The 15,848-nt window shown below is 36.3% G+C and overlaps 1 long non-coding RNA gene across 2 annotated transcripts in view; it reads right to left on the bottom strand.

Annotated features, from left to right (window-relative positions):
* Positions 1 to 13,386: 13,386 nt before the first annotated feature.
* The window catches only part of LOC133251705 (uncharacterized), a 55,079-nt gene continuing 52,617 nt past the window's right edge, over positions 13,387 to 15,848 (bottom strand). Inside the window, exon 4 of one of the 2 annotated variants that reach the window (XR_009737746.1) lies at positions 13,387 to 13,419. This is a non-coding gene — a long non-coding RNA (uncharacterized LOC133251705). The remainder of the gene's footprint in view (positions 13,420 to 15,848) is intronic. The other variant, XR_009737745.1, reaches the window with a different exon arrangement.

The following is a 15,848-nucleotide window of genomic DNA, read 5'->3' as shown; positions in this document are numbered from 1 at the left end:
CAAATAAAAATGGAAACACAACGTATTAGAATATGTGAGATGCTGCTAAGGCAGTGTTTAAGAGATTTATAGTACTAAATACCTCTATTTCAAGACAGAATAGTGTGGAATTGTTGATCTCAGTTTCCATCTTAAGAATTTAGAAAAGCAAAATGAAATACAAAGTAAGGAAGACAAGAAAGATCAAAGTTGGGAAATCAATGAGATAGAAATCAGAAAACAATAAAGAAACCCAGTAAAATTAACTGTAAATTATTTGAAGTCCCTAAAATTGATAATCCTCAAGCTCCTAAAAATTATGGCAGTACACTTCATAACTTAGATGAAATTAACCTATTCTTTGAAAGAAACAAACTACCAAAATTCACTTACAATGACACAGATAACTGAGTAGCCCTATATCATACTGAGGCATTTGACATTTTAGTATAAAGCCTTCCCAAGGGAAAACTCAGGATCATATATGTCTTCACTTAAGCATTCATCAATATTTAAGGAAGAAATAATAAGGAATTACCTACAAATGAAGATGCTAAAGAGAACACTTCTCTTTAGAGAAAGGGATACAGATCAAGGAAGCTGGGGAACCCAGACCAAAGAATCTTTCTGCAGTTTCCCTCCTATTGACTGCCGGGAGAGAGAAAAAGCCAGGTAAGATTTCTAATTCAATTGAGTTGAGCCAAGATGGCCAACAGGCTCGAGGAAACAAAGAGAAAGGGGCCCTTTTTCTTTTTTCCACTGGCTGGTTGGACATGAGTTATATGAGAATTCTGACAACTGGGTATAGATTTTTCTAGTTACTGTATCACAGCTACTATTGCATATGTTCAGTTAAATTACCAAGAACATAGCTGTGCATGAACAGTGGTGGTTGGCAGTACAAGGTATTCACAACTTCTTGCAGAATGTCCCTCTTTTCACCTCCTTTCCTGCAGTCTCCTTGGAAATGATAAAGGACCAGCTTCTTTATCACTCTCACTCCCACTCTCTCCTCTGGGAATTTTGGAAAGCATAAAAATTTTGCATGTTGTCAGTGGTAAGATATCTAGAACAACAAAGAATATGGAATACATGCCAAAGGCTTAGAAGTAGGAGGATCACAGTGGGGGAGGCTGATAGTAGAGTTAAGTAGCAAGGTCTGTTTTTGATGAATTTCCCTAAAAAAAATTAGGTAAAATATAATATGGAATATTGGGAAATTATTAAAAAGGATATAAGCCAGAGTGTTGGGCTTCTGTCACTCAGGTTTTAAATGGTTAATGAACATGCTGTGAAGTGCATGCTCTAAGTCTCTTTTCTTATAAGCAGCAGTATTCTGAAGAGTTCAAAATATGTGAAAGTTTTGAGAGCTGATTTGTTTAAAATTATCATTGAGAGAGATTGGAGAATACAGAGTACCTAGGTGTGAACACGACACAAAATTTCAGTTTGGAAAATTAAGCAAATTCCTTTATAAGTATTCACTTAAGACAAATAAGGGGTATGTCAAATAAAGTGGGATTTTGATAGGGATATTTGAGAAATCTAAATATTTTAAACTATGCTATTTCCAAGTTGCTTATTACACTCTAGTGAAATGGTTTTGAAGCAATTCAGTTATATTGTTTTATACATATTAGATTAAATCACTTATTTTTGTTTTTAGGCAGATGTCTTATATGCAGCTGATCTTACTTGATTAAAACAGATGTAGGTGATTGGAATTGAGACTAGTGGGCATAACTAAATGACAATATGAAATCCATAGAGGATAGTGAATTTTTATGAAATTTTGCTCCAAGTTCAAGCTATTGGAAATGATATTTTGATTCACTTTGATTTGAGGCTTACATGTTCTGTGCTGAGATGGCAAAATGGGGCAGAGTTCTACTTCATTCTTGGGCTAGTTTTACCTGATGTATGTATTTTAACATAATTTCCTTCTGGCCTTAAATACAGAGCATTGAATTTATGGCACATTTAAACCCATTGTCAGATTTAAGAGAGAAGGTTAAGAATTCTCTTCTCCCCTCAGAGTCTTTGATATCCTGTTGGCGCTCCTTCTGCTCTCTCTCGTTCCCTTTTATTTGGGCATTATCGCTGCGCTGCCTCCTCTGTACCTTGACATAAAGCTGATTTCTGCTTTCTGAATAACATGCCACAGTCCACAATTTGCAAACGTCACTTTTTTGTTTTTCATATGCTCTGGCAAAGATGGGCTTTAAATTATATGTACAGACTATTATTTCAGCAACAATAAATAAAGTGGTTCGAATGGTAAAGAATCTGCCTGCAATGTGGGAGACCCAGGTTTGATCCCTGGGTCAGGAAGATCCCCTGGAGAAGGTCATGGCAAACCACTCCAGTATTTCTGCTGAAGAATTTCATGGGCAGAGGAGCCTCGTGGGCTATATATTCCATGGGTCTCAAAGAGTTGAACATGACTGAGCCACTAACACTTTCACTTTCAATTGGTCAGGTGTGAATAAAAAGTTCTTTAAAAAAAAATTCTTCTTTATGCCAAAAAAACAGTGATGCTTAATTTTAATTCTGGTCATATATTTTTAGGAATTTATATTATGGATATTAAGAAAATAAATTGCAAATTATCAAGCTTTAACCTACTTCTTCGGTTAACAGATGACTACTTTATTTATTTATTTATTTATTTTTTGTTTTTGTTTTGTTTTGTTTTTTCTCATATCCTACTAGTTTATTGTTTTATTTTTTTGTTGAAATATAATTGCTGTACAATTTTACATGCATTACAGGTATACATTGCAGTGATTCATATTTTAAAGGTTATACTCCATTTATAGATATTACAAAATATTGGCTATATGTCCCATGTTATACAATATATCCCTGTAGCTTTGCCCCTCCCCCATTCTTTTTTTTTTAATTTTATTTTATTTTTAAACTTTACATAATTGTATTAGTTTTGCCAAATATTAAAATGAATCCACCATGGGTATACATGTGTCCCCCATCCTGAACCCTCCTCCCTCCTCCCTCCCCATACCATCCCTCTGGATCGTCCCAGTGCACTAGCCCCAAGCATCCAGCATCGTGCATCGAACCTGGACTGGCAACTCGTTTCTTACATGATATTTTACATGTTTCAATGTCATTCTCCCACATCTTCCCACCCTCTCCCTCTCCCACAGAGTCCATAAGACTGTTCTATACATCAGTGTCTCTTTTGCTGTCTCGTATACAGGGTTATCGTTACCATCTTTCTAAATTCCATATATATGCATTAGTATACTGTATTGGTGTTTTTCCTTCTGGCTTACTTCACTCTGTATAATAGGCTCCAGTTTCATCCACCTCATTAGAACTGATTCAAATGTATTCTTTTTAATGGCTGAGTAATACTCCATTGTGTATATGTACCACTGCTTTCTTATCCATTCATCTGCTGATGGACATCTAGGTTGCTTCCATGTCCTGGCTATCATAAACAGTGCTGCGATGAACATTGGGGTACACGTGTCTCTTTCCCTTCTGGTTTCCTCAGTGTGTATGCCCAGCAGTGGGATTGCTGGATCATAAGGCAGTTCTATTTCCAGTTTTTTAAGGAATCTCCACACTGTTCTCCATAGTGGCTGTACTAGTTTGCATTCCCACCAACAGTGTAAGAGGGTTCCGTTTTCTCCACACCCTCTCCAGCATTTATTATTTGTAGACTTTTGGATCGCAGCCATTCTGACTGGTGTGAAATGGTATCTCATAGTGATTTTGATTTGCATTTCTCTGATAATGAGTGATGTTGAGCATCTTTTCATGTGTTTGTTAGCCATCTGTATGTCTTCTTTGGAGAAATGTCTATTTAGTTCTTTGGCCCATTTTTTGATTGGGTTGTTTATTTTTCTGGAGTTGAGCTGTAGGAGTTGCTTGTATATTTTCGAGATTAGTTGTTTGTCAGTTGCTTCATTTGCTATTATTTTCTCCCATTCTGAAGGCTGTCTTTTCACCTTGCTAATAGTTTCCTTTGATGTGCAGAAGCTTTTAAGGTTAATTAGGTCCCATTTGTTTATTTTTGCTTTTATTTCCAATATTCTGGGAGGTGGGTCATAGAGGATCCTGCTGTGATGTATGTCAGAGAGTGTTTTGCCTATGTTCTCCTCTAGGAGTTTTATAGTTTCTGGTCTTACATTTAGATCTTTAATCCATTTTGAGTTTATTTTTGTGTATGGTGTTAGAAAGTGTTCTAGTTTCATTCTTTTACAAGTGGTTGACCAGATTTCCCAGCACCACTTGTTAAAGAGATTGTCTTTAATCCACTGTATATTCTTGCCTCCTTTGTCAAAGATAAGGTGTCCATATGTGCGTGTACTTTATTTTTTTAATAGAACTGGGATACAACAAATCCTTGAGGATCATAAACACACTTATGCATAGAAAAACATTTTTCTGTATTTCTTTGAAATCACTTAAACCACTTTGTCCCAGGAATAAAACAGTAATTTCTTACATTGGTAGACATTTATATAAACACATTAATGATATTGGCTAGGTGACTTGCTCTGCCCCCATCTAAGCATATCAACATAATTTAGGTTAGATCTGCAACTAGTTCACTACTTTTTCTTCCTCTGTTTAATAGGGTTTTCATACTTTAAATAGCCATGAAATTTCTGTGGATTCTGAATATGATTATACCTTGCCACCTCTCTTTAGCGATTCTGATAAGATTATTTCTAGTGTTTGCATATGATAGCAAAGTCAGTGTATCGAGAGCCATATTTTGAAGTTTTAATTTACAGTATATTGTAATTACCTTGTAATTATTTTACATGTCATCATGACAATTTTTAAAAGTATAAATTGCTATGTAAGAGAGTTTTTAAAACTATAATGCCTCTAGCTGATATTATTTTATACTGTGTAGTCATATATATATATATATATATATATATTTGTAGCTGGATAGACAAAGATGCAATCTTTATTCCTTTACTTCTAAGGAAAGTGGGCTTTTATTGTTACTGTTTTATTTCTGTCATTCAATAATACGTTGTATTAATGGATAAAGTGTTTTAGTCGCTCACTTGTGTCTGACTCTTTGCAACCCCATAGACTGCCAGAGCTCTCCAGGCAAGAATCCTGGAGTGGGTTGCCATTCCCTTCTCCAGGGGATCTTCCCAACACAGGGATCAAACCCAGGTCTTCTGCATTGCAGGCAGATTCTTTACCATCTGAATCACCAGGTAAGCCGTATTAATGCATACTGAATTAATTATTTAACTAAACATGGCTATCTGCTAGCATCCTTCAGCAATAGTTAGGGGAATAGGAAAATTATGTCTGATGGTAACAAAAGAGAAGGTACTTGCTTAGTTTCCCCAAACTAACATTTCTGAAATATCCATGCTTAACTGAAAAACAGTAGAAGGAGGCATAGCAGGAGCATAATAAAAAAGCAGCTGGGGAGAGCTTCTCTATAAGAGGAATCATAGACCCTTAGGATACCTGTCTGTTTTTCTGACTTACCCACCTCCCTCTTCCAGGAAAACTTGATATCACCGTCACCAAACGTGTTCACATGTGAGCTCTGCCTAACTCATGCTATATAACTTTGGGCACATTTCTTAATTTCTGTGTACCTTACTTTTTTCAGTTGCAAAATAAGTCTAATGATAGGTCCTACCCTCTAAATGCTACCTTGAGGATTAACTAAGAGAGAAACACACTTAGCACAGTGGTTGTCTTGGGGAGAGTGCTCACAAAATGGCTGTAGATGGATCAATAGATTTACTCGGCAGCAAAAAAATATGGTAGATCAGTAAGTCATGAAAATCAGAAAACATGTGGGAGAGTAAAAGAGGGGTAACAGAATGCCTAAAAGACAGGGAGAACTTGAAGACAGAGTGTAATAGAGATTCAAGAAACATTTAGTGAGCAACTGTGCATGTCATGAGCACTGTGGTGGAGCCTGGACATCCATTTAGAGTTAAAGGAACATAATGGCAGCTCTCAAGGAAGTAGGACATCACCTGGGCAGTGATCAGTCTACCAGGGTGGATTGATGTGAACCGAGTGGAGACTAGAGTTAAATGTTTTATTTTAAATTTATCAATATGATACTCTTAAATATACCAGACTAGATACCAAGCACTTTACAACTAAGAATTCATTTCATGTTTATATAACCCTGTAAGGTTAGCATTATTATTAGTATCCCTAGATTACAATAAGAAAACCTGGATCCAGGGGGATTAAGTGACTTGTCCAAAGCCACACAGCTAGTGACAGGAGGAGCCATTTAACCGTGGAGCCCAGGGTCTCTGTCACCCTGCTGTGCTGCTTCTTTTGTTGAGCTCCAGATACCACAATGGGATTTCTAGACCAGAAGCTATTGCACTAAGTAATAAAGTGCCTTATATTGGCTCAAGATTTAGTTTTCCTCTCATCATGACTGAATTTAGAGGTAGTGTCACTCACTCAGTCATGTCTGATTCTTTGCCATCTCATGGACTATTACCCACCAGGCTTCTCTGTTCACGGAATTCTCCAGACAAGAACACTGGAGTGAGTAGCCATTCCCTTCTCCAGGAGATAATCCTGACCGAGGGGTGGAACCCAGGTTTCCTGCTTTGCAGGCATATTCTTTACTGTCTGAGCCACCATGGAGGCCCTTAGAGATAGTGGACAGAGGTAACTGCATATTAAAGGCCAGGTGTCTCAGATGTGTAGAGAGTGTGTTTCAAGAATCTGTAAACACTGCAGGACCTGAGAAATATATTGTCTGGCCACTGAGAAATATTATTTCATTACATAGGTAATTCTATATTATTATAATTTTTAAAATAACTGTACATGTGTATTCTCTACATTAGGAAGTATTGTATTTTTTCAAATCCTGGAAATATTTTTTATAGCAAACAAGTTAATAACAGTTCATTAATTTATTGCCTTTCATGAGCTATGCACAGTTGTACCAATGATATATGTACTAAAAATAGAATTAAATGTATTAAAATTTATAAAGAAGGTCAATCAGCATGAAATTGATGCCTACTGCCATTCTTTAAAAATTAATCTAGTTTCTTTGTAATTGTGCTTATATAATAAGGGATCATAGAAATCATTTTCAAACCCCCTAAATGCTTGCATTCCCATAAGCTCCGTGGCTAACTAGCACTATAAAATGCCATCTTTGGCGGCCCATTATGTTTCCCTTTACTCGGACTTTTGGAAATACCTGAGTTAAGATTTCTGAAAACTCCATTAAGACTGTAGCTATAAAAGTTTGATAGTGTTTGCCAGAAAATAAATGGAAAGCTAGTAAGTGATACAAGGAAGTTGAAAATCTGTTCCTATTCTGAGCTTAGCAATGCTTTTTGTTCCACTTAAATTGCTGTAACGCCTGGGTAGCTTTAGTTTTTCTCTTCCATTCCTTGCAAACTCCGTCTATTCACATTCTCCAGGGACTTGATAATCTGAATCAACTTTAGATCCAGTAAAATAGGAGAAAACTCTGCTTCTCTGGTTCATTCTAAAAGTTATATCCTGGCCCTGTAACTTAAGGGTGTAAAGAAAAAACAAAAACCTCATCAAAACTCAAAAACAAGTAATAGTGGATATTTTATTGCATGAAACCATCTTCTTTCTAATGCAGTATAATTTCTTGTTCACTTTCCCATTTTGTGGACAAAGAATCACTTCCATTTTTGTCCTAGGCTTAATTAACTAGTTATTTATTTCCCATTCATATGCCATTGAAATTTAGACTCCTGTGGATGAAAATGTAATCTAGGTTAAAATAGAATCCTAAATCAGACATTTTATTTAGGACAAAACCAGAGGGCATTAATTTATCAAATCCATGGTTCTGTCATGAATAAAAACCCATTATATTTGTTGTTCAGTTGCTAAGTCATGTCCGGCTCTTCAGGAAACCATGGACTGCAGCACATAAGACTCTCCTGTGCTTCACTATCTCCCGGAGTTTGCTCAAACTCATGTTCATTATGTAGATGCCATCCAACCATCTCATCCTTTGTTGCCCCCCTTCTTTTCCTGCCCTTAGTGTTTCTCAGAACCAGGGTCTTTTCCAATGAGTCAGTTCTTCACATCAGGTGGCCAGAGTATTAGAGCATCAGCTTCAGCATCAGTCCTTCCAATGAATATTCAGGGTGATTTCCTTTAGGATTGACTGATTTGATGTCCTTGCTGTCCAAGGGACTCTCAAGAGTCTTCTCCAACACCACAGTTCAAAAGTATCAATTCTTCAGTGCTCAGCTTTCCTTATAGTCCAACTTTCCCATCCATACATGACCACTGGAAAAACCATAGCCTTGACTAGACAAACCTATGTTGGCAAAGTAATGTCTCTGCTTTTTAATATGCTGTCTAGGTTGGTCATAGGAGCAAACGTCTTTTAATTTCATGGCTATGTTATTAAAAGTCTGCAGTGATTTTGGAGTCAAAGAGAATAAAATCTGTCATTGTTTCCACTTTTCCCCCATCTTTTTGCCATGAAGTGATGGGACTGGATCCCATGATCTTAGTTTTTTGAATGTTGAGTTTTAAGCCATCTTGTTCATTCCCCTCTCTCACCCTCATCAAGAAGAGACACTGATGTATAGAACAGTCTTTTGGACTCTGTGGGAGAGGGAGAGGGTGGGATGATTTGGGAGAATGGCATTGAAACATGTATAATATCATATATGAAACAAGTCACCAGTCCAGGTTCAATGCATGATACTGGATGCTTGGGGCTGGTGCACTGGGATGACCCAGAGGGATGGTATGGGGAGGGAGGAGGGTTCAGGGTGGGGAACACATGTATACTTGTGGTGGATTCATGTTGATATATGGCAAAACCAATACAATATTGTAAAGTTAAAAAATAAAATATAAAAAAAAGAGGCTATTTAGTTTCTTTTCAATTTCTGCCATTAGATTGGTATCATTTGCATATCTGAGGTCATTGATATTTCTCCCAGGAATTTTGATTCAAGCTCGGGATTCATTCAGCCTGGCATTTTGCATGATGTACTCTGCATATAAGTTAAATAAGCAGGGTGACAATATACAGCCTTGACATACTCCTTTCCTGATTTGAAACCAGTTTATTGTTCCATGTCCAGTTCTAGCTGTTGGTTCTTGATCTGCATACAGATTTCTCAGGAGGCAGGTAAGATGATCTGATTCTCATTTCTTTAGGAATTTTCCACAGTTTGTTGTGATCCACATAGTCAAAAGCTTTATCGTAGTCAATGAGGCAGAACTAGATGTTTTTCTGGAATTTCCTTGCTTTTCCTGAGATCCAGCTGATTGGATATTGGCAATTTGATCTCTGGTTCCTCTGCCTATTCTAAACACAGCTTGTACATCTAGACATTCTCAGTTCATGTACTGTTGAAGCCTAGCTTGAAGGATTTTGAGCATTACATTCCTAGCATGTGAAATTATGTGGTAGTTTGTGTGGTAATTTGAACATTCTTTGGCATTGCCCTCCTTTGAGATTAGAATGAAAACTGATTTTCTTCAGTAGTGTGGCCACTGATGGGTTTTCCAACTTTGCTGGCATGTTGAGTGCAGCACTTTAACTACATTATCTTTTAGGATTTGAAGTAGCTCAGCTAGAATTCCATCATCCCCAGTAGCTTGTTTAGCGATAATGCCTCCTAAGGCCTGCTTGACTTAAACTCTGGGATATCTGGCTCCAGGTGAAATAACATCATAATGGTTATCTGGGTCATGAAGGTCTTTTTTATATAGCTCTTCTGTGTATTCTTGCCCTCTCTTCTTAATCTCTTCTGCTTCTGTTACGTCCTTGCCTTCTCTGCCCTTTATTGTGCCTATACTTGCATGAAATACTCCCTTGATATCTCCAATTTTCTTGAAGAGAGCTCTAGTCTTTCCCATTCTGTTGTTTTCCTCTATGTGTTGTTCACAAGAAAAGGCTTTCTTATCTCTCCTGCTATTCTCTGGAACTCTTCATTCAGTTGGGTATATCTTTCCTTTTCTCCTTTGCCTTTCTCGTCTGTTCTTTTTTCAGCTGTTTTTAAGGCTTCCTCAGACAACCATTCTGCCTTTTTTGCATTTCTTTTTCTTGGGGATGGTTTTGATCACCACCTCCTGTACAATGTCACGAACTTCCATCCATAGTTCTTCAGGCAGTCTGTTCATCAGATCTAATCCCTTGAATCTGTCACTTCCACTGTATAATTGTAAGGGATTTGATTTAAGTCATACCTGAATGGTCTAGTGGTTTTCCCTACTTTCTTCAACTTAAGTCAGTATTTGGCAATAAAGAATTCTGATCTGAGCCACAGTCTGCTCCTGGTCTAGTGTTTGCTGACTGTATAGAGCTTATCCATCTTCAGCTGCAAAGAATATAATCAATCTGATTTAGGTATTGACCATCTGGTGATGTCCATGTGTAGGGTCATTCCTTGTGTTGTTGGAAGAGAGTGTTTGCTATGACCCACGCATTCTCTTGGCAAAACTCTGTTAGCCTTTGCCCTGCTTCATTTTGTACTCCAAGGCAGAACTTTCATGATACTCCAGGTATCTCTTGGCTTCCTACTTTTACATTCTAGTTCCCTATGATAGAAAAGACATCTTCTTTTTGGGGGGATTCATTCTAGAAGGTCTTGTAGGTCCTCATAGAGTTGTTCTATTTCAGCTTCTTTGACATTAGTAGTTGGGACATAGACTTGTGATATTAAACAGTTTGCCTTGGAAATGAACAGAGATCATTCTGTCGTGTTTGAGATTGTACCCAAGTACTGAATTTCAGATTCTTTCTTTGGCTATGAGTGCTACTCCATTTTCTCTAAGGGATTCTTGCTCACAGTAGTAGATACAATGGTCATCTGAGTTAAATTCACCCATTCCCATTCCTTTTATTTCACTGATTCCTAACATATCAATGTTTAGTCTTGCCATTTCCTGCTTGACCAAGTCCAATTTACTTTGATTCGTAGGCCTAACATTCCAGGTTTCTATGCAATATTATTCTTTACAGCATCAGACTTTACTTTCACCCTATATACATCTACATCTTTAACTTCACTAAATCAATGTATAATTGCTTTTACTTGAATATCTTTCCAGCTGACTTCATACATCAAATATTTACCATGCTCTTAAAATGAACTAGGCATTATTCTTTACCAGCTCTAGTTATTAGAGTATTGGAACCTACCAGGGAGAGAATGCAAACAATTTATAAGTAAATGAGAAAACATTAAATATAGACAAGTGTTATGAATAAACCAAAGCAGCTTTATCAGAGAGTTGGAAACTATTAATCATGAGGGGTAGTTTATTTTAGACAACATGTGAAATGATTTTGACAGTTTAAAATTTAGAGTAATATCACTCATACATATATAGAATGTCTGTTCTCAGTCGCTCACTTGTGTCTGACTCTTTGTGACACCATGGACCGTAATGACGCCCACCGGCCTCATCTGTCCATGGGATTTCCCAGGCAAGAATACTGGAGTGGGTTGCTATTTCCTCCTCTAAGGGATCTTCCTGATCCAGGGATCAAACCTATGTCTCCTGTGTCTTCTGCATTGCAGATGGATTCTTTACCACTTAAGCCATCAGGGAATCAACTGTGTAATAGTTTCCAAATCTTCATATTAATGTTTCATTCATAAGCATTATTTCAGTTTTTAACATCTCAAGTTATTTTGCAAATTCCTCTGATGATTTCTCCACCTTAATTTTACATTCTAATACACAATGAACAAAAGCATAATAATATAAAATATACAAACCATTAATTTAAAGATATATAATTATATATTCATATTCTGAATATCTACTTTATTTGTTGTACCTATGAATTTAATTATTTACATTAATATTTTCTGTTTTCATTGTTTATGTTCTCATGTTTTTCATTTAGTATACCTTTTGATTATATATGGATTTTGAAAAAACTTTCATATAACTTATAATATTTAAAATATGCAGCTTATTTTTCATTAATGCCATTTGCTACACTACTGTATCTAAAATTGATATATAACTATCATTGGACTCAGTTTATAAAGATTTCATGATTTATATTTAAAGTATTATTTTTCATGTGCTTGGGAATAAGTTGCTGCTGTGTTTAAAAAAGCATGCTCTCCTTATCTACTGAAGTTTAGAAAATACAGACATGCAACAAAGCAAAGAAAGATCTATCAGTTCCTCAACCAGTTACCATTACTTTTAAATACTGTTGTATTTCCCTCACCTGTTTGGTGATCCTTCAAATTTTGATTAATAAAATATTTGTTTAAAATAAAATTTGTTTTTTCTAAAGCACTCAAGCTGTTTAAAAACTTCCTGAGGTTGTAAACTGTGTTTTGGAGTTACAGCTTTGGAAATAATCCCAAATGACCCCAAAGGTATGAGTTAATGAGACTTGAAAGTATTCATCCAAACCACTGTTTATGTATCAATAGTCGTGTGTGTGTGTGGTTAGTCCTCAGTCATGTCCAGCTGTTTGCGACCCCATGGACTGTAGCCCACCAGGCTCCTCTGTCCATGGTGGGGATTCTCCAGGCAAGAACACTGGAATAGGTTGCCATGCCCTCCTCCAGGGGATCTTCCCAACCCAGGGATAGAGCTTAGGTATCCTGTGCTGCAGGTGGATTCTTTACCATCTGAGCCACCAGGGAAGCCCCATTAATAGCTATAATCTACTGCAAAACACATTTTTATCTTTTATATGTAATATATGACTTGAAATTTTTTCATCATGTAACTTAATAATAATATTATCTAAAAGATTGATATTTAAAGTGGTTTATATATTTTTGCTTATCCAAATAGGTTGGGAATTTATGATCATTTACTCTTAACAATTCTGAAAATTTTGAATGATTATGTTATTTTGCTAATTTTTAATTTTTAAAAAAATTGTATTGCAATTAAGGCATGCTAGAACTTATTCTGTGTTTTTATTGTGGCCATTTACAGCAGGAAAAATGAATCAAGCATCTGTTATGTGCCCAACATTCATCTCAATAGTGCAAAAAGCTAATAAATCAGAAAAAGACAGCACTCAATTCTGCTGTATCAAGTGTGGACAGTTGGGATAAGAGAATGGACCTAATGAGATCCTTCACAAACATTCTTTTGTTAAAAAGAAAAAAAAAAGAACAGCAAAAAAATGCTAAAAGTGTGTGTATATGTGTCATAAATACAATTTCAGTTATTTACAAAGAAAGCAGAGAACAAATAGAAGCGTGAAGGAGACAAAGAAATGCTGATACAAAGGAACCATAGAAGGTGGAAAATACTAAAAGAAAATCATCAGTGTGTGAAAAGAATGAAACATTTCATTTCTGCAAATTCCAATATATGTTCCAGCATGATTTGCTCAAAACCTAAAGTGAGTTCAGTTGCCTACATTACATTACCTTTCATTGCAGCTCTGGCCTGTGTTCAGTTCTGCATGCCCCCCTTTAGTGTCACCTAAGTAAAAATGAATGTGAATGGTTAGTGTGACTCAGAGAAGGTAGGCTCTAGATTAAATAATGTATGAAGCACCATTAAAACAAGATGAATATTTAGTCTAAAAAAATTGTTAAATGGAACACAGATTCTCTGAAATCTAAATGTCTCTTCTTCCAATGAAAACAAATCTGTTATTATTGTTCTTATTATAATAATTATTTTCTAAAGGCAGAATTGTGTTCTTTACAGAATATTATGTTTCCTTTTGCAAAGAATGTGTAACTTTCAATGAATAGAAGGAATCCCACAGACTTATTCTCAGGGAGTCTGATGCAAATAATCACAGAAAATCATGTTGAATGAGATCTGTGGATCCCTCTGTAGTTTTGGGGAAATTATTTTTGAATGTTTAAATTTCCTTCAGGGAGACTCTAAAAAGAAGAGTAATAGCTATGGAAAGAATTAGCTAAAAGTTTAACAGTAAGAAGAGAGAAGAGGGGTCAAGGAGGACATGAAGAATAGCAACTATACCATTATTGTATTAAAATAGAAAATAATTATCTTTAATCAAAATATTGTGAGAGGTTGAAGAAATATGTGTGCCCTTCAGTAGATTCAAATTGAAGGGCTAAGCCTAAACATAAGCTGCATTTTCATCATTAGTTCAGAAACACCACATCAAGATAAGGTAACAAAAGCCCTGGAAGGATATTGATTTAGACCCTACAAGTTAATTTAAAGATAAGATGGATAGGAAAAAAAGAGCTTGAAAAAATAGGATAAACCAGAGAAATTGTGGCTTGGCCTTTATTTGTCCTTTCTGAACTTAAAACTGTAGAGCATTAAATACACACACACATATATATATATATATATATATAATATCACAAAAGCACGATTTATCTCTTTAAATTGTATACATATAATAAACGTAAACATGCAAACAACCCACACATATTGGGCACGCAGTGTGGGTCATTTTAAAGCCTCTTGGCTAAATTAGTCCATATTTTAGAGAGGAAGGAATATCTTTGTTTACAAACTTTATTTTCTTTAATATTAATGCCAAATGTTTATAAAAGGACTTAAGCAGTAATTTTAAATCATATGTTAGTCAATACTTGAAAGATAAAAATCCTATTTAGAAAATTATCCACTTATAGGGCCCCTCAGAAGTAGTTTGTCAGATGAATGTAAAAATGTATCATATTTCTCTACTAACCATAATTATTTTCAACTAAGAAGTTTAAGGTACTTAATGTGTTTGGAAGTTAGAGGGGATTTATTTCAAAAAGGTATCAGAAGAGAAAGTGTGGTTTTAGCTGAATCTGGGAAGAAAATCTTAGAAGACGATGAATAATGTTTCAGGAATAGTTGTTGTTCAGTCACTAAGTCATGTCTGAATCTTTGTGTCTCCAAGAACTGCTTCTGTCCTCCACTATCTCCCGGAATTTGCTCAAAATCACGTCCGTTGAATCAGTGATGCTATCTAATCATTTCATCTTCTGCTGCCCCCTTATTCTGCTTACATTCTTTCCCAGCATCAAGGTCTTTTCCAATGAGTCAGCTCTTGGCATCAGGTGGCCATAGTATTGGAACTTAAGGTTCAGCATCAGTCCTTCCAATGAATATTCAGGGTTGATTTCCTTGGGATTGACTGGTTTGATCTCCTTGCAGTCCAATGGACTTTCAAGTCAACGGACTTTCAAGAGTCTTCTCCAGCATCACAGTTCAAAAGCATCAATTCTTTGGCTCTCAGCCTTCTTAAATGGCAACCCACTCCAGTGTTCTTGCCTGGAGAATCCCAGGGACAGGGGAGCCTGGTGGGCTGCCATCTATGGGGTCGCACAGAGTCGGACACGACTGAAGTGACTTAGCAGCAACCTTCTTTATGGTCCAACTCTCACATCTGTACCTGACTACTGGGAAATCCGTATCTTTGGCTATATGCACCTTTGTCAGTAAAGTGGTGTCTCTGCTTTTTAATATGCTATCTAGGTTTGTTACAGCTTTTCTTCCAAGGAGCAAGTGTCTTAATTTCATGGCTGCAGTTACCTTCTGCAGTGATTTTCAAGCCCAGGATAATAAACTCTGTCACAGAGAAACCAATGCAAACATACAAGGGTGAGGGGAGGCAGACATTTAGGAAAACAATTAACAAGGCCAAAGTCCAGGGTGTACAAGATTGAATAAAAGGTGCTGAGTTTGGAAAAGTATGCTGCGGCTTAAAAAGAGAAAACTCAATATGCAAGTGTCAAGGAGATAAACCTTATTCCATAGTTGTTGGGTGATCACTAAGGGAATAAAGGCATCTGTTTTGAACTGACACTCTTTCTAGTTTTGTTGGGTATGTACCTGAAAGGTACAGGACTAGAAAATGTGACCTCAGTTCGGAGGTCTCTCTTTGACCTCGTGTAAAAATGATAGACTATAATGAGACTGACTCA

This window comes from Bos javanicus, chromosome 7 (assembly GCF_032452875.1).
Source record: "Bos javanicus breed banteng chromosome 7, ARS-OSU_banteng_1.0, whole genome shotgun sequence".
Classification (NCBI taxonomy): domain Eukaryota; kingdom Metazoa; phylum Chordata; class Mammalia; order Artiodactyla; family Bovidae; genus Bos; species Bos javanicus.
The sequence above is the reverse complement of the archived record's forward strand: the minus strand, read 5'-3'. Positions and strand labels throughout refer to the sequence as shown.